Source organism: Miscanthus floridulus, chromosome 11, assembly GCF_019320115.1.
Source record: "Miscanthus floridulus cultivar M001 chromosome 11, ASM1932011v1, whole genome shotgun sequence".
Taxonomy (NCBI): domain Eukaryota; kingdom Viridiplantae; phylum Streptophyta; class Magnoliopsida; order Poales; family Poaceae; genus Miscanthus; species Miscanthus floridulus.
In genome coordinates this window covers 8,633,403-8,653,923 of record NC_089590.1, presented here as the reverse complement: position 1 = coordinate 8,653,923, position 20,521 = coordinate 8,633,403, and positions in this window count along the sequence as shown.

Sequence of the window (20,521 nt, the reverse complement as noted above, 5' to 3'; positions counted from 1 at the left end):
GCATTGAGTTTAGCCAAGCTTTGTTGACCCTTATGTGAGGTTTGTCATGCTCTTAAAATCAAGATCACATACACACCATCCACATATGCACTACTCCTACACTGGGGGTAAGCGCAATAATATGCCATTCCATCTAGATCCACCTAAAAATGTTTTACTCTTACACTAGGAGTGAACACCAAAAATATACCCTATAGGATATCTACCAAATAAATGCTCCAAATTCTTGTTGCTATCTCTCAAAAGTTTTATTACAGTCAAAAGAAGCATGAGGCTATGCAAAAGTTATTCATGAAAAGAAGAAAAAAAGAAAAAAATATGGACAAAGTGTTTGAGATATATAAAACAATGGGTAGTCCGATGCCCGCCTGAAAAATGATGAATAAGATAGCCCATGTTTTCTTACAAAGTTGTTTCTAAGTTTTAAAAGAGAGATATGTTTTCAAGGTGCAAAGTAGAATTTGGTTAGCCACCATGTACATCCACACATGCACATCTTGATTTGATTGTTTGACTTTACAATATATGTATTGTAAGTATGCCCTTTCATGTTTTTTCCACTCCTATGAGCTCTTAGTTGTAGGAAGAGAACAACATAACATTATTATTGCCTTGGTGAGGATCCACAAATACCACATATATTGAGAGACTTGAGAGTGTCATACAATGGAAGCTATGAGTTTTATTTTGAAAACCTATAAAAACTATAGAATAATGGTTAAGCAAAGAACTTGAGACATAGTGATTGACTTGATTTAACTGTCTTTCAATTGCTCAAGACCCAAGTGAAGGCTAAGGAGCCCCATAGTTGAAGGTAATAAGGGTAAGTTTGAAAGTCAGATCGGTTTATTTTAATCCGGAGGAGAATTCTTGTTTGAACGCATGTGTACTTTTGAGGAGTGAAAGCATTGAAGCAACTCCTGGTCCATTTTGCTGAGTTTAGCTTTGCTAAGGGACTAGCAAAGGTTAAGCTTGGTGGAGTTTATTGTCGGTTGTTAACAACCATTATAAACCATCAATAAAATATGTATAAGGGCACAATTGAGATCACCAACAAAGGTCTAGGGGTTTAAACTAACAAATTCCATGAGTTTTGGTGAATCTGTGATTTCTGTAGGGTTTATCCAGAAAACCGTCAAAGTGGACCTACATGTCAGATTTAATTGCCCTTATCCACCGTGAAACGGACAGTAGAAGACTCTAGAGGACTCGAGAGGACTCCACACCGAGACGGAGCTCGAGGGGCTATCAGGTGGGGCCAACTAGCCCCACCTATATGCCACTCGACCCCCCATGGCCCACATGTCATCCTCCATTGCAATGTCAGTTCGCCACCACCTCCTAGGTTGCATCTATGTTGTTCCTTAAGTCGGTTTGATCCAACGGCTCATGTTCGACACTTCGGCCTCTATATATCAGCCCCTGCCCCCTGAAGGCATCAAGTCAATTGAGAAGATAGAAACCCTAATCATCCTCAGAGCTCCATCATATTCTAGGGCATAGCTAGTTAGGCTAGGTCTAGAGGGAGGCAAGCAGGCTTCGCTTGGATTCTCGATCATGTCAAGAGCATGGTTCGGTATAATCTTTGTACCCCCTCTCTTTTTTGTATCTCCATTACTTTTATATGCTTGCTACAATTGTTATGACAAATATTAGTATTCATCTTATTCATGTTCTTTGTTATAATGTTCATGGTGTACTTTGATTATATACCTAGTATACTTGGATTATCATCATATTCATGCATATGTTCGTATAGCGCTCACCCTAAGGATCCATGGGCGGGTGGTCTACATTGTGTAAGCGTGGTGCTTATATGTTGTTTACCTATGGATACACCCTATATTCTAGGTCATGTGGTAGATCGCGGATGTGACACTCCCATTAAGTCTTTTGTAGTCCACTCCCTGATATAGGTAGCACTTAGGATCTGGTTACGAAGGGGGACAAGCTTTGTTCTTAATTTCCCTTAGTAATATCTCTTATGTGTAGATATGAAGATGATCTTAGCAATGACTATTAGGTGTAATTGTACTAATCAATGTATGCTTTGACTTATAATTAGGTCCCTTTTCATACATATCTATATATTGTTTATAGTCACATAAATTAATAAAGAACTACTTAGAGTTATTCTAATAGTAATGCTAAGTAGTACCACCAAGTATCTATGGCATCATCACTAGGGATGACAACCTAGTAAAGTAATGTTAGAAGATATAGAATTATAATAGGTGGCTATTAAAACAAGTGACAAGTTAATAAATACCAACACACATCGAAGGTTATGTGCTCAGTCCTGCTATTGTTCTAATCCTGAAAAGTCACTAGGATTGTGATCTTTCCTATTGCCTTCACTTGCTTGCCAAAAAATCCATATAACGGGCGTCTTGCCGGTTGGAGAATGTTTCTGTCAAGTTTCAGGTTGTCGAAGGTTGATGCAAATAAGATGTCGACGGAGCTGCCAGTATCGACCAAGATTCTTATTACTACCTAGCCGGTCAAGTTTGGTTGTGGTGGAGTGGTAGGGTGGGTGACCGTATATGGTTGGTTGTTGGGACGATTGTTGTAGCTGAATGATGTATGAGGGTTGTCGTAGGTGTTGTAATGATGATAAGAGGGACTGTAGCTAGCGAAGGTTGGGCATTGTTGAGGCTGGTATTGCGAGGGGATGCCATAGTTTACTGGCGTGTAATGGTATGGGGTGTTTGTGGGGGTGGGTTGTCTCCTTGTGTAGTTGACGGGTTTTAGTGGTCCTAAGGTGGCGTCTTGCTGTGCCTCTTGGTATTCTTTCCCCTTCGTGAAACAGGCGCACTATTTTGTCATGTGCCCCTTTCCTAGGCTATAGAAATGGCAATAAAGCTTTATTGGGTCTCTTGTGTTGGGTCTATTTTGGGTATGATCTATGTTATCGTTTTGGCTATTGGTGGGGGTTTGCTGAGCCCTTATGTTAGGTTGCTATCTTTGGCGGTTCGGAAGCATGGCCTCTATGGAGTTCATGTTGATTGGGTCATTATGAGGGTACTAATTGCATTGTTGTAGTGTTCATGTTAAGGTGGGCATGGCTGGGATCTCTGAGCTTCGGTCTTGGAATGAAATACGGTGTCTGCTCTGCTGTATTTTTCCATGACTTCATGCATCTCGATGATGGTTTTCGGTGGCATTCTTGCGAGCCTCGAGGAACATGGTCCTGGTCTTACTCCATTGATTGCTGCTAGGATTACTGCATCGTCTGTTATGTCTAGGGTTCTGCCTCTGAGCTGGATGAACCTACGCCAAAAGTTTCTAAGATGCTCTCTCTTGGATTGAGTACAAGTGAACAATTCCGTAGGGTTGTTGGTTGAAGGGCTAACACCATTGAAGTTGTTGCATATTTTTTCTGAAGGCTTCCCCATGAGTCTATCGAACCTGGTGGAAGGTTATTGTACCATCTCTGAGCGATATCCCATGCTATGATCACAAAGGACTTCAACATGGTGTACTCATCCTCACCTACCGCTGCTACTGCTACCTCATAGCTCATTACGAATTGGCGAGGGTATACGCTTTCATCATACCTTGGTAAGTTTTGTGGCTTGTATTCAAGTGGTCAGCTTTTGGTTTGTAGTATTTGGGTTAGGGGGGATTTTGGGTCGTATGGCATTTTTGGGGGTTGATTTCTCTGTGGGTGTTGAATGAAAAGAGGGATGTATTCTGGGTAGATCTGGTGAAAATGAGGGGGTTGTGGTGGGGGTGGTGGGTTTGGATGGAGAGGAGGTGGGTTTGGGTGGAGCGGAGGTGGGTTATTGTCCAACTCAAACTCATGGTTTGGATTCTCTTTAAGGGCAGCGAGGCATTCATCCATCCTTCTTAGTTCCTCTCTAGCTTCATCTGCCTTTTGCCTGATGACACGCAGACGTGCATATCTCTCATGAGCTTCGACCTGGTGCCTTTTTTCTTGGATTCCTCATGTATTTGATCTAGGGCTTCGAGTCCCCTATCCTCAGCGTCTTTGTCGTCATCTTGGTGCACCATGTCGGCCTTGTTGACTCTGGCTAGGTTGGGCTGAGGGTTGTCTTCAGCCCTAGCTAGAGGGGGTCTCTCTAGGCCGTCTGTGACCTCCGCTGGCCACATGGTGGGCTAAGGTAAGGTGGCGCCTCTTCCTCTGTCTGCTAAGGTTTCGGTGACCACCTCCCCCCCCCCACGTGAGGGTGGAGGATCTCTGTTGGTGGTGGTGGTTCTTCTAGTACTGGCGGCCATTGGATGAGATCTTTATGGTATGATGGGGTGGCCACGGATGGCACCAACTGTGGGGTCACTCCTAACCTCTCGCCCTCACTGAGGAGTATGGGGGGAGAGGCCGATGGTTTCCCACTAGGAAGAGACCTAGCGGTCAATGTCATGGGGGTCATCGAATTCATGACTTCAAGGCCCCTAGAAGCGCACTAAGCAACTCCTCTTCAGGATCAGGTTGAGTGGCATACAACAGTTCACATATCAAACCAACACAGGCGAGTGGATAATGCTCAAACATCTTATGCTGGATAAAATACAAGAGAAAGTTTACATAAACTACATGGTAAAATCCAACCAAAGAATGAGATCGTATATCCCATCTAAGGTTGGTCTCTTGAGGTCCCTCAAACAAAACTACGGAGTTAACTTGTAGCACATTCGGGGTTGCCTTCCCCATTGGTACTATGTGGCGGTGCTATAGACTAGGCTCACTTCCGTATATGACGTTCCTGCAAAACAACTTATCGGTAGCGCCATGAGTACATTGCGTACTCGCAAGACTTCATTCTAACATATAAGATTTGGTGGATGCATAGGGTGATTATCAGGCATTTGAATAAGTGCGTAAAGCAATGATGTTCATTAAGGATATGACATGCTATGCTTGACATTAGAATTAAAGCATTTATCATTATAGCAAAGGTGCTCATAGTCCATCATTCATACTACCATGGGTATAGAAAAAAGAACAACCAAATAGTGTTGTCCCGAAGGACTCTAGGCTTTCAAGACTCTATAGAGGTGTACAATTGTACCCACACAAAGAAACGGGACTAACCTGCATATTTTGTGCACTAGAGATAAGGGTTGCCTCATGTCTTCAACCTTTCCCTAATTTGGCCTGAGTGTCCGATGAAAGGTTCAACTGGGTCCTCGGTCAATGTCCTAGACATTCCCGACTAATGCCACCCCCCTTGCCAGTTTCATGGATAAATAGATCACAATTAGTTACTTGGCTTATCGACCCCATCCACGACATGTGGTCTATATGGGTGGATACTTAGACTTACATATCCCAATACAAGGTCCTTACTGCTCTACGAGCTATGTCACCTTAGATCCCACACTCATGATGACCTACCCCTCACATGAGCAAGATATCCAGGTTATCATCAGGATTATCACATTAGGGATATTATTCCTTAGATAGATTAGTAAGGTAGATCAAGTTGCACCCTCATTGGTTTTAGTGGTTGATTATCTAGGTGTTGCATCCTACATGCGTGAGTATGTATTCCCTTCTCATGCTCTACTTCTATCGTTGCTAAAGCAACTAAGCAATAAGCATTAAGTATTCCCATTCCCATTGTTGAGGTGGGAGGCTTCTAACAGATTAAGAAGTAACTCTAAGTATAGTGTGAGAGATATAATTATCCAACTCTACATGCAATGCATAACTCATAATGCAACTTGGTAAGTATCCAAAGTAGGGTTCATAATAGTGGGGTGCCTTCCTAGTGGTGTTGTCGTTCGGACGTCTAGAAGCTGACGATGATGACTCATTCAACTACGCGGTTCTCACTTAAGATGATCCTAAAAGAATATGAGAGATCGACTAAGTGATACATCGATGATTGGAATGATGGGGATGAACATGAGTGGATAGGATTAGGTTTGCCGGGTTCATAAACCCAGGGTCCCTCATGGACCGGCTTCCCAGCAAAGGCTTGGCCCAGTAGATGACGTTGCGAATGACACGCAACTCCTGGGCCAGCCCAAATACCTAAATGATAGGCTAGAAGGGTGATCTAGTCTCCGACCAGAAGGCCACGCTAAGGAGGAACAGCGCTCGCTTCTGACTTTGGCCGGCCTCTCTGACTGGAAGACCTAGCCAAACACCACTTCTAACTCTGACCTGTGTCTCCGACTGGGGATGCACCGAACCCCTACTTATAGCTCTTCTCTGACTAGCGTAGTCGAAGCCAACAGGGACCAACCAACTGGGGACGCCCGCTCAGTAAGGACTAGGAAACGGATAGGGCAAGTAAGGCAGGGCACTCAAGTCGACCGCAATACCGAGGACCATACCCTGTTCACCTACAGGATAGTACTAACAGGACATGTCAGAAGAGTGCCCTACAACCTTCTAGGCATGTCAGAACCCAAGCAGTGTTGTGGGCGCCTACATTGGCCCTACAGTGTTGTGGGCGCCCGCAAACTCCCATACTAGACGAACACGGTAAACCCCCTTACATGCCTTTGGGCATCAACAGTGTGGCAGGCACTGACATCTTCCATACCAAAAGAAGATGACGCAACCACCCACATGCATTTGACATTAACAGTGTTATGGGCGCCTACAATCATCTTGTACCCGATGGCGTGGGCAACAAGACTTAGCATACATACACACTCTCTCTCACTCACTCACTTGTAAGGCCATCCCCTTCATCTATAAAAGGGCATGCGCTTTCTCCCAAAGAGGGAGGATCAGTCCACAACAACTCGAACAACACACATGATCCAAACGACCAAGGATCCCAATGAACAACAACGTTCGAACACATAGCACATAGCAGAGCTCCCATCACTCTTAGCCCTTCATACCAGAGTCCGACCAAACCTCTTGTACCCCCCGTCTTTCTACCTTCTATTTGTAACCCCACAACAAACTTTGAGCACCTGGGCTTAGGAATAAAGTCACCGACCGACTCAAACTGGACGTAGGGCACATTGCCTAAACTAGTATAAACCCTATGTCTTTGAGTGCTAGGCCACATCCGATCACAACGTATAGCAAAACTACAAATATTTACATGTTGGTCACTTTCTGCACCGACAGTTGGCTCCGCCCATGGGGAGGACGTTGTACATTCATGCTTTTGGTCATCGGATGGCCCATCCTTCCACCATCTTCACCGTGGTGAGCTCGAGCGATACGACTTGCTTCGGCTCATTGGAGTTTCCTGCACTCCCACCTGTTGGGGTGTGGGTTCCACCTATCTTTGAGCCATCCCAGACCTTCCTCTTCAAAAGCCTGGACTTCATCGCCGATCGGCTCGGCGTGCTTCATCTCCGCAAGGAGGCGCCCATCTCGGCGCCCGTCAGAGGGGCACCCTCCATCGACTTCGGGACACCCGACAACTTCAATGATGAGGCGCCTGCGCTTCATTCTGAAGCAAATGCTTTGCTCGAACCCCACTATGAGTAATGGACATGCTGTTATTTACTCGCTATTCACTATCTTCGGCCGATTATCTAGAGGGACCGCATTGTCTACACCACAACCACCATATGACCGGTTCCCCTATAGCCTCATGTCCCCCGAGGATGTGAACGCTCAGGGGCTCTAAAGGACACTGGCTTCGCCCCCTCTCACATCTAAATTTGTGGGAATGGTGAGCTATGCTCCCACCACTTCCCATGAGCTCCTAGATGATGAGGTTGAGAGCGATGGCTCCAGCACCGGTGACATGGCACCTAGCCACCGTCCGTCCTAGGAGTGCGCTATGGTGGATACTCCAAGACAGCCATCGGTGGTAGCGAAGTCCTTGCAGACTCACACCCCTCTAGACCCTCGTGCGGGGGGCCCTCACGCTTGCACAAGAGCATAGCGAGGAGCTATGACAATGGTGGTAGAACCAAATGCCACCTACGTCGGCGCGCTCGGTGAACCACGCTGCGGCCCATGCGCGTAAACCGGTGAGTGGCGCCTGGGGTCACGCCCACTAGGTCTAGCGCAACATCATGGATGGGGGGAATGACCCCCCATAGTTCGCTCGGGCTAGCCAGAACATCGCCACCGCAGCAATGCTTCTATGCGGCAATGGAGGCTGGGACAAAGGCAAGGCCAAGCATGAGGATCAAGATGAGGGCCCCTCCATGTAGAGGGGCAAAAATAACAAGAAGGATCGGCACGGACCGGCCAACCCCATGTTGGTCACCATGGTTGATCGCACAGGCAAGCAGCCCCAGTAGGGCCTGCCTGACCACTTCGACGAGCTCATGGAGAGCCCATGAACCAACCATGCCTACCCCATCAAGCACCTCTACAAGGACTACAAACTCCTCAAGTGCTTTCTATGATAGGCCGACGGGCCGAAGGAAGGAAAGGGCAAGGAGGTAGCAGCCAAGAAAGGGGGCATGGCAGGCAAGGATCTAAATGACTAAAGGTCCCTATACAGCAATCAAGGTGATCCAACCAGGCACCTACCAACTGAAGGACGACAACAGTGACGTTCTCACCAACACTTGGAACATCAAACTGTTACGTCGTTTCTTCCCTTAAAAATTTGGTCTTATCATCTTTTCACTTAATGTTTCCTCCTATAAAGCACCCCATCCCAAACACTTTTAGCCTGGGTCACTCAGGGGCTCCACGGGGGTGTGATGCCACCTCTCTTTTTTACTATCATATGATAAATACTTTTTTCCTGAATGAAAGGGTAGTCCGTTCCTTTAATTACCTTATGTAACTTTGCTTTAAATATTCCGACCGATCGCACCTAGCCTCTACCTATGGTTACGAGCAGTTGAGCCTCGTGGGCCACACCCAGGCTCTTAAGGTTGCAGCCTACGGGATGAATGGGCAGGAGCAAAAAAGAAAGAATAAAAAACAAAGTTATGCTAAGGCAAAAATAAGGAATGGATGGGACAAGCTTCCTCGAACAAAGTAATTCCATGACAAAAACAAAACTGATTGTATGCATTAATACACTAAATGTTTACACAGGGGCTCCCCCACGACATTATCTTTTACATTTGCTAAAGATTTCTACTCTAAAAACTTATACTGTAGCTCCCCAGTGGTATCATCTGCCAGCTCAACCGGCAAAGGTAGGGCCTGCTCGCTCTCCGGTTGGACGACATTTGGCTTGGTCGGAGGTGGGGCGATGTTCGCCTCTAACCCAGGCTCCACTCCATCTGTGGGCTAGGCGATGTCCTCTTGGCATGCACCTTCGACCGCGTTCGCACGACGAGCATCCATCACCCTCTGCGCGGAGACTTGCTCAGCCACCAACTATGCGCATGGCAGCAAGCTCTCCCCAAACGAGTGGATGTCCTCCGTGCTCAAGCAGTCAGCATACCCGCTGTAGATGGTAGTGAAGTCCAGGTCTAGATGGTGCATCACCACCAAGGTCAGCACCCTCGACATCCCATAGAACATCCCATCGGTGATGAGGGCCCGAACCTCATCTAGAACCTCCTAAAGCCAGATGGCAGGTGCGCTGGTACTTAGCGCCGACCCGAAGACCTCCGAGATGATGAGCTAGGCAACATTGCGTATCTGGTCAAGTTCCCCATTGAGATCACATTGCTCTTCAAGGGACTTGGCCAGCGCCTCCGCATTTTGGCCAATTGTCGCCTTGGCCATCTCTAGGTCCCACTCCAACGACTCCACCTTTCCGCCTAGCTTTGGAAGAAGGACGACAAACTCAATAGCGAGGTCGAAAAGAAATAAAGAATACATACCAGGACACAAGCGGCAGAGCTCTGAAGCCCCAACCCACTAGCAGTAGGCCTACCAGATGGGGACCTCCCGCAGGATGTGACCCATGCCCCCTCACTTCGACCGGGGGGGAGTCGATCCGGTCGGCTCCCGCTCGGCCCACGAATCGCTGCCACCTCTGGCTTGGGGCGCACCAACTGAAGTAGTTGGCAGGGCATCCTCCCATTGTGGGTCACGCGCTGGCACTGGCCCCAATGACACGCGGGTGCAAGCCTACTCCTCCGACCACCTAGCCTGCCCTGCACTACCCACAGTGGGCGGGGACAAAGCCGGTGACACCTCTGAAGAGCGTGGTGACCGCATCCACTTCGCCTCCGGCTCGCCGATGGCATCTAAGCTCGTGGTGAGCTTTCTTGGCATGGGAGCATCACCACACCTCTCCGCATCCTGCCCACCACTGGTAGACACGGCTATAGGTTCACGATGCACCACCGGAGTCATGTTGGTGTCCTAGTGTCGACATAGAATTTTCACCTCCGTGCTGAGGAAACAAGTAGCAAGCCAGAAGGGTCTGCTCGATGGAGCAGATCCGCCTGGCTTTAGTGCAAGGGTGGTTGATCCTGCGCAATCCTCCTGAGACATGCCAGTCAATTTGACCCTGCAATTGACAAGGAGAGAAAGCTTATTAGTAATTAAGGGCGGAACGTGCCGGTGTTACTAGACAGTCCCGAATGTGCAGCTCTGAGAGCCGATATGAGAGGAAATCTACTAAATAGCAGATCCCAGCATATTCACAAGAATGAATCGATTAAAGCTCATGGAGTTGTATAAGGATCGGTTATCATTCAGGATAAATGTTATTTAAGCAAATATTAATCAATGGCAATAAGATATCAATGATGATTCATTTATACTAAGCCAATGATTACAAGTAACCAAACTCCTTTTATATAAAGAAATAACTCAACACCTCTTAACCATTTAATAAAGGTAATCTAATGAACATGCTAGATCTCATCTATCGCCATGACTAGTGGGGCATGAGGCAAAATCATGCAGGCCATAGAAACAACAATAGACTCAATGACCCTAACTCATTACTAATATCAGTGGGGCATGAGGCAGAATCATGCAGGCCGTAATACCATAACAAGATCATGGGGCTAACTTTCAACTTATCTCTACTTCAATGATCTCATAATGCGAATTGTTTGTGAAAGCATTCAATATCGGCTAAACAGTCGATTCAGGCATAGCACATAGTTAAGGTCATGCCTTCTTAGGAACAGGTCTACTAACTAATGATCCCCACTCCATGGTGCCAACAATGGGGTGAGAGGTAGAATCCCATAGGCCATGATGATGGGCCATGGAACGGTTTTCATTAACTCATAGATCTACTCAAGATCGGACATGCCTTAACCGCACACTATGCACGATTAAGATTGACACAAAACAGCCGATAAAAAACATTACTCATCGCTTAAGATGTAGATTAGATTGGTTTTAGATTAGCTAATGATGAGTTAAACAAGATATAAGGCCGATCCAGATCAATCTCAATCGGGCAGAGTGATATTGCTATAATTAGATAAACAATGAAAGCAATAAGCAATATCGGTAACTTAATGAATCTACCAAAGACTGCCATACTAAGGTAGAGCCGATAACTTGACCTTGATCTAATTCAAGCAGTGGGGTGTGAGGTAGAATCACACAGGCCATACTTGAATCAGACAATAATCAATAACTAGCCTATACCAAAGTCACAGTGGGGGTTGACCAGATCGATGCAGACATACGAACAGAGGTATAAACCATGATGGTACTTACAGACAAGCAGTGGAGGTCGACCGAATCGATGCAGCCGTACTCGCTGAAGAACTCACTGAGATCTACTCTACTCCTACTCCTAAGGGGTGGCCGGAGCCAAAAAAAGTAATTGACTTTGTATTTGATTTATTGTTGTTCTACAATAGCCGGGGTTTGGTATTTATACCCGGAGTCTAAACATGAATCCTACTCAAGCACGATTTGTTACAACCTTTGGCATAAAATGAAAATATTCTTAATTTCAGATAACTTGGACTCTAATCTTTCCCTTTTTGTAGAGTCCAGCATGTCTCGTCCTAGCGGCAATCATAGCCTCTGTCGTTATCTGCTAGCGCTATTTGAAGAAAGCCGGTTCTAGTGCTGCATTCGAATCTGCTGGTTCTGATCCGCACGCAATCGATTCCTTGCTGACATGATTTTAGGAGTTCTTGAGCTCTTGAGATCCTCCTTCCAAATTCTGGTGTAAACACATGCCAACTAATTTTGGGATAAAAGTAATTTTATTCCAAAATTATCCTGTCTGCATCCTTGATTGGTCCACAGTCACAGGTAGAGAACCTTGATCTAGGGTCCACGGTTTGTCGCCGCTTACATCCATTCACGAGCCCATGCCTCAAAACCTTTGCAAGAGCATCACTGTTTCACGTGCATTTGGATTCACCTTCCTAGGCTATATATATGGGCCATGACTGAAGGCCGAGCAACAATCCGCTTCATCTCAATCCCTTCGCATCCTCAATATAGTCCCTATTTTTTCTATAAGCTTGAGATCATGGAAATCAGCAAGAGGTCTACTGAGGGCGCTCTTGATGGATCTGTAACATCGCACCCATGTCTTCATCGTCGAGAGGGTGTAGCCCATGATGCACCCACCGCCTCAGGTCATAGGGCTAACTCCATTTGGCCTCTGGGGTCTTCCTTGTCAGTAGCTTATCACCAGCTTCCTTGCTACTCGGGGCGGCGGATCGGCAATGATGACCTGCTCGCCACCAATGACAACCACGGCCAAAGTCTTGCCGGATGTCTTTCTCTCACAGAATCAACCCTGACCATGGCTTGATGCCGATCATCCCCCATGGTTGATTCAGTGCATGATAAATTGGCTTAAGCCGAGGCCAGAATCATGGGTGAGATATCATAACCCTTGTTTCCTATCAACTTCACCTTCAGGATTTTGATCATCTCCCTTTTGAACTTTTTAGATTTGTCCACTCAACTGGAGAGCCTTCAACTAGCTGCGGAGTACACAATAGGATTTGTCAACGCCAGAGGTGCCATCCCAATAGTTTGCCTGCATGACATCCTGAATCGTGTCAGGGAGGTCGCTCTTCATGGCGTCCATCATGGTGCTGCCACGGCGTTGGCTGCCGCACAAGCCCGTTCTGGCCACAATCTTTGGCTTCTTCCTCATGGTTTTCCGGATGCGGTGCACCCTAGGGATCACGAGCATTTGACTAAGGATTTCCTTAGCACCGCCAACTCCATGGCCTTCAACACCCTGGCCGATGATATAGTAGGCAAAATGTCTTCCGACCCATAACTTGTAATAGGTTGTATTTAGCAAACAATTTCTTCGTCTTGAGTGATTTCTCCTTTGTTTTATACCCCACATTACATGCATCACTTTGTCAGCATAATCGATACGCATTGTACCGGCTTTCACCCCTTTGGGCGTACTTTCTAGCTAGCAATGATACCCCTCTGGTATCGGCTACCAAAACTGACGACCGAGCAAATTGGTTGTTTAGTATCAATCCAAATGCTAGGGTAATATTCCTTCAAATATTTCCCATTTGATTGCTCTATCAAATTTTCTTTCTCTTCTCAGTATCTACAAGTATTGCCAGGCGCATAACGTTTATTCCGATAAGGTTCTTCCAGTTGGCTAACCTTCCATCGAACCTGTTGTTCCCTGACTTGATCGGTGACTTTATTTTCCAGACTAAGTCTTCTTCAGAAAATTGTTTGATCTTGACCTTTTAATCATAATACCTTGCAATCCTTAGTTTATTGGTTTCAGTATTTTTTCAAGAGCATGCAGCCGAAGGCACCTCAAGTCTTTAAAGTCATCCATCACAAAATTCTGGTAGACTTCGGCTTGATAAATCATTTTGCAACGTAGCACGCCTTAATCCAGTTTGAACTTCCCAAAGAAAGACTGCATTGTATTTATGCACAAGTCCATAAGGCGGTCACATTAACTCCTCTGCTCTTGGTCATCAAGGACAACCTATTCTCAGCCTTCCCTAGAGTTTTGTCTCCCTTTTACATTTTTGAAGATCAGGTCCTAAAGGTGAAACAAGTTCAGCGGAGTTTGTTTGACCGCAAAACCCCTTTGGCCAAGGGGCATTCGAACAGGTGGGAGGCTTAAAGAATCACTACAGTCAATTGATCACCTCCGCTTCGGGTAAAGAGCCGATTCTTTGGTAAAATAACCAATTCCAGACTCCCGATCTCAATCCCACTTAGGTCTGAAAACAAGGCTTTTGTCAAGAGAGCCCTCCAATCTCCTATCCTCAGTTATATAGCGCTGAATTTTGATATTTGTGGAGTGGCATTTTGCCTTCTATTAATTGCAGTTGAATTTTGCGCGTCTCAAGGCATCCACCTATTCGCTTCATGTCTTCAAATACCAACCGAGGGCTTCGGCATCAAACGCCTCTTTATCTACAACTGTTCCTTCACTTTCTTTCGTCTGCCAAAACATTGCAGTGGTTCCATTCCTCTTTTCTACAGATTCAATCATTCTTCATGGCCAGCGAAGGTAATCGAGGTAAGCACGTGGCAGAGGAGATCTCAGCAGAAGACATGCCGATGAACCAGCGTCTCTCATGCATAAGGTAAGATTGGCAACCCCTATTCATGATGATGATCTGTTCTGACTTGCCTATAAGCTCATTGTGAATGACAACCTTCACCCTTTTCCTAGGACTGACAATCCTACCGATGCTACATCTTCCACGCTGGCTTCATCGCCAGGTTCTTCCAACTCGTATGACGGTGATGATGCCCGGTGCTTCTTCTAAGAATGGAGGGCAGCCGAGGACTGCTATTTTGAGGCAATTTAGAACAACGACCAACTGGAGATTCATCTAGGAGTCCTCTAGGTTGCTCTTAATGTGGTGGAGCAGGAGACCAACACCGTTCGAGCACAGCTGGTGGAGTCTGACGCCACGGTAGCAGGTAAAATGAGCCCCATGAATGTTTCCATTCTATTTTCCGTTGCATTCGTCTTGATATTCTTCTATAATCGCCAACCCAAATGGTGCAACTGGAGTCTCTTCAATTAGTGGTGAACATGGCCACGGATGCCATCAATGCCAGGGGTTCCCTTATTGACGCTCATCTCTAAGACATCCCGGTCTGTGTCCAGGAGATTGCCCTTTACGGTGTTTGTCACAGTGCGTCAGTGGCACTAGCTACGGCGTAGGTCAAAACCAGGCATGAACTCCACACCATGGAGGTTGGCTTCCCGACCGACAATGGCCCTAAGGGACATGAAGATCTGATAGAAGTTTTCACCACAGCGGCAGAGGCCATCGTGGACAGCACACCCGCTCAGGATGTGGTGAACAAGGTCTTTGACTAGTTTGTATTTAGGATAAGTCGATGAATGAAGACTCATGTTCCTTTATGATTGTGCTTCAGTGTGATATCCTTGCGTATGACTATTTTTTCCTTTTGTTTTTGCTCTATAGACGATACATATCGTATCGGCTTTTACTATCTTTGAAGATTTTTACTTTTTGAACTAGAGGCGATACCCTCCTAGTATCGGCTTTTGGAGCCGAGAACGAATCGGCTATCAAATTCAGATGTTAGAATAACATCTCTTCATCAATTTTTCATTCCAAAGATCAAACGATCGATCAATCCAAGTCGAGCATCCTATTAAGTGAAATAGAGCTTCTCTTAAGAAATCCATCAACTCTGAATCGCACTTACACTTTAATTCAGCATTCACCTACGTCGGCCTAAACCCATTTCCAATACTCAATGTTTATTTTTCCTTAACTCAATGGCCGACGCGATGCCACGATTATTGATTAAAATAAACTTTTAGAGCCAATTGCTTGGACTGGTTGTTGGCCTTCATTGTTAATCCTGATGAAGCCTCCTTCCCATGTTTTGCTAGAAAGGCATTCGAAATCTCCTAATTCCCAAAACACTAGATCGGCTGTTGCGATGCTCACAAACTCATTAGTGTGAACCACCTCGACATCATCCCCATGCCATTGAATCAAACATTGATGCATGGTTGATGGCACGCAATAGTTTGCATGAATCCAGTCACGCCCGAGGAGTAAACCATATGAGCCTTTTCCATCGATGACAAAGAACGTGGTGAGCAGAGTTTTACTCCCGATTGTTAACTCGACGTTTATTGCCCCCCGGGTCTTAGATGTATTCCTTCTGAAGTCTCTAAGCATCATGTCGGTCTCAAGCAAATCTCATGGTCCCTTGCCAAGCTTACGAAAAGTAGTGTAAGGCATAAGATTGACAGAAGCACCTCCATCCACTAACATTTTGTTCATCGGCTTCCCATCAACAAAACCTTTCATGTATAAAACCTTCAAGTGTTAATGTTTGACTGGCTTATCAAATATCGCTTGGTGTGTAATCGTCAACTTGGCAACCATCTCTTCATACTCTGATTCATCGAAGTCTGAGTAAACTTCCTGATCTGCCAGAGCTCTGAATTCTGACGGCAACAGAAAAGTCATTTGGATATTAGCCGATGGTTGCTTCTTATCAGCTATTTGCTTGGTACACCACACTTGAGTTTTACTGGATGGCTGAGCATGTTCCATCTCCTTATTCCTTAGGCGTTGCACTCTTCTCTTTTGGCTTCTTGTTAAACCTCCGGGGCACCCTTGGCCTTCCTGCCAAACATGTTCCATCTGATTGTTTCCTTCTTCATGATCTGCCCAGTCTTGGTCAACAACTCTCTTTCCTAGCCGATCATGAATACTTTGATTTTTTTAAGTGTTGATCCATATTATTATGATGATATGGATTCTGGGCATGGATAGACCGGCGGTTGATTTGAGATTGCCTAAACTCCCAATATTGATTACTGCATTCCAGACAGTCATGTCTAGTAGGTAATTTCAAATCTTCGTTCCAACAGTATCTGAAGAAAGGACAATTCCAGTGCGATTCGGCTTGCTTCCTTTCATACCTCTCTTCTTCCAGTTGATGCTGGTATTCTTGATCCCCTAACCATTGTTGATAATCTTTCTCCTTCTACCGCCACCACTTATTCAATAGGATTTGAGATGTGACTTGTGGCCTTATCGCTCCATCCTTTGACGTTCTCCCCTGCTCGTATCGGCTCTTCTGCTGATCATGACGTTTTTAACCTCTCTGTATTCATCAGCCGATATTTGCATCTTGGGATCGATTGTTCCATCTTTTCTTGATTTGGCCGATGTTAGGACCTTAGTTTTTCCTTTGAATATCCCAACATCAACCATATTTTGATCTCCTAAGAAAGGATTATCATCAACTTTCATCTTTTGAGGCGTATCGAACTTGAGTCTCCCTTGCTGAATAGCCCTCTATATATGCTATCAAAAAATTCTACACTCATTAGTGGAATGAGAAGTAGCATTATGGAACTTGTAGAACTTCTTATTCTTCAACTGTTCAGGGGGCAACATAACATGATTGTCCGGTAATTTAATCTGGCCCTTCTCAAGTAAAAAGTCAAAGAGCTTGTTTGATTTTGTGACATCAAAGTCATAGCTCTCCTCGACTCTTCTTCCCCAAGGATTTGGCACCATTACTGTCTTCTTGCCCCAATTCCAATCAGCTGTAGCAACCTCCTCTTCTTCATCTTCATAGCCATCATCTGCTGAGTATGGATCATAAGCTTTGGCTACGGTGGTACTCTTCTGGAATCAGGTGTCTCTGCGCATACTCTGGAATTGGTTGTTGAGCGCTGCTACTCTTTGAGCCAATTAACCCAAGTTGTTGAATTCTTGTCCTAGTAGCTTTTCCTTCCATATTGGCAGCATTCCTTAGACAGCCAAAGCAGCTAGCTGATCATCGGCCGAACTCAATGAGAAGCACAAATTTCTAGTCTCTCGGAATCTCTGAAGAAACTCAGTGCTTGATTCAATAGTCCTCTTTCTCATGGTCGTCAGATTGGTGATCTTCTTTTCTCCAGTCCCAGTGTAAAAATATGTATGAAACTTCTTCTCCAGGTCAGCCCAATTGGCAATGGAGTTGACTGGTAGTGATAAGAACCAAGTTAAGGCTGGCCCTGACATGGATAAGAGAAAAAATGAACCCGATGGGCATCCTCAACTGATGCTTCACCTAATTGTGTAAGATACCGACTGACATATTCTATTATGCTTGTACTATCTTGACCAGTGAAGTTGGCGAACTCTGGGAGCCTGTAATTTGTAGGAAGAGTGACCAAATCATACCATTCTAGATATGGACATTTGTATGAAAAGGTCAACCCCTTTGGCTTCAAACCGAATTGATTCTTCATCATCTCGGTCACCTTTAGCGGCAACTCATCAGCTTGCGGATTTAGATTTCTCAGTACTTGTTGACCCATCTGTGGATTGAAATCTCGCGTGCCCTGATATCCTAGATTTTGCATCATGTAGAGGGTGTCATAATCCATGCCATCGTGATAGCCTTGTGGAATCTCAATCTGTTGGGTCCTTTGCTGGCTTGCTGCTTGAAGTCTCTGATTATAGAGATAAGGATCTATATCTCTACGGATCTTTTGAATTGATGGTGCTATTTTTTGAGCCAACGACGGTATATGGCCTGATGTGCCAAAATTAATCATCTGGTTCTAATTTTGCCCCGTCGACTGTTGTACATGTTGTATTGATGGTCCAGGATTGTACTATACCTAATTCGTAGCAGTGCCTGGAGTTTGTTCAGATAAACCTTGAAGTGTCTAGACATCACCATTACCAGCTGGTACTGCTTCTTGATGGCTGGTATCGACTTGATTAGTCCCTTGAGTTGACAGATCTAGAATGTTGTAACAAGTCAATCCAACCTGACCAACTGGAATCCCATGAATCGCCTCTTTCACGGCGTTGTGAAATGTGTCAACGAAAGCTTCATTGCGGCTTGATATGGCATCATGAACAGATTTGTCTATGGCTTCTATAAAGAAACACCTGTCTCCAGCTTCAACTGTATCTGTCTACCCATGTAGTAGAACTCTTGGTAGTGGAAATTTCTAAATAATTGTGCTGTCACGTGTTTTGGTGTAGGACAACAAACACTTCTTCTGAAATTTTTCTATAGCCTTGCCAATGGTATCCTTATCCTCATTAGGTAGGTCATCATAGTGTACCATAAGGATGTTGTCATTGTTGTGAGCCGCCATGACGATTGTGGTGTCCCACCGGGCATGCCAGAAACATGTGTCGACACAGAATTTTTGCCTCCTTACTGAGGACACACACAGCAAGCCAGAAGGGTCTGCTCCATGGAGCAAATCCGCCTGGCTTTAGTGCAAGGGTGGTCGATCCTGCATAATCATCCCAAGACGTGCCAGTCAATTGGACCCTGCAATTAACAAGGAGAGAAAGCTTATCAGTAATTAAGGGTGGAACGTGATGGTGTTACCAGACAGTCCCGAATGTGTGGCTCTGAGAGCCGATATGAGAGGAAATCGACTAAATAGCCGATCCCAGCATATTCACAAGAATGAATCAATTAAAGCTCATGGGGTTGTATAAGAAGGATCGGTTATCATTCAGGATAAATGTTATTTAAGCAAATATTAATGAATGGCAATAAGATATCAACGATGATTGGTTTATACTGAGCCAATGATTACAAGTAACCAAACTCCTTTATTTAAAGAAACAACTCAACACCTCTTAACCATTTAATAAAGGTAAATCTAATGAACATGTTAGATCTCATCTATTGCCATGACCAGTGGGGCATAAGGTAGAATCATGCAGGCCGTAGAAACAACAATAGACTCGACTACCCTAACTCATTACTAATATCAGTGGGACATGAGGCAGAATCATGCAGGCTGTAATACCATAACAAGATCATGGGGCTAACGCATCTTTCAACTTATCTCTACTTCAATGATCTCGTAATGTGAACTGTTCATGAAAGCATTCGATATCGGCTAAACAACCGATTCAGGCATAGCACACAGTTAAGGTCATGCCTTCTCAGGAGCAGCTCTACTAACTAACGATTCCCACTCCACAATGCCAATAGTGGGGTGAGAGGCAGAATCCCACAGGCCGTGATGACGGGCCATGGAACGGTTTTCATTAACTAATAGATCTACTCAAGATCGGACATGCCTTAACTGCACTCTATGCATGATTAAGATTGACGCAAAACAGTCGATAAAAACACATAACTCATCGCTTAGGATGTAGATTAGATTAGTTTTAGATTAGCAAACGATGAGTTAAACAAGATATAAGGCCGATCCAGATCAATCTCAATCAGGCAGAGTGATATTGCTATAATTAGATAAACAATGAAAGCAATAAGCAATATCAGTAACTTAATGAATCTACCAAAGACTGCCATACTAAGGTAGAGCCGATAACTTGAACTTGATCTAATTCAAGCAGTGGGGTATGAGGCAGAATCACATAAGCCATACTTGAATTAGACAAGAATCGATATCTAGCCTATACCAGAGTCGCAATGGGGGTCGACCGGATCAATGCAGCCATACAAACAGAGGTATAAACCATGACGGTACTTACAGACAAGCAGTGGAGGTCGACCGGATCGATACAGCCGTACTCGCTGAAGAACTCGCTGAGATCTACTCTACTCCTACTCCTAAGGGGTGGCTGGAGCCAAAAAAAGTAATTGACTTTGTATTTGCTTGATTGTTGTTCTACAATAGCCAGGGTTTGGTATTTATACCTAGAGTCTAAACATGAATCCTACTCAAGCATGATTTGTTACAACCTTTGGCATAAAATGAAAATATTCCTAATTTAAGATAACTTGGGCTCTAATCTTTCCCTTTTTGTAGGGTCCAGCATG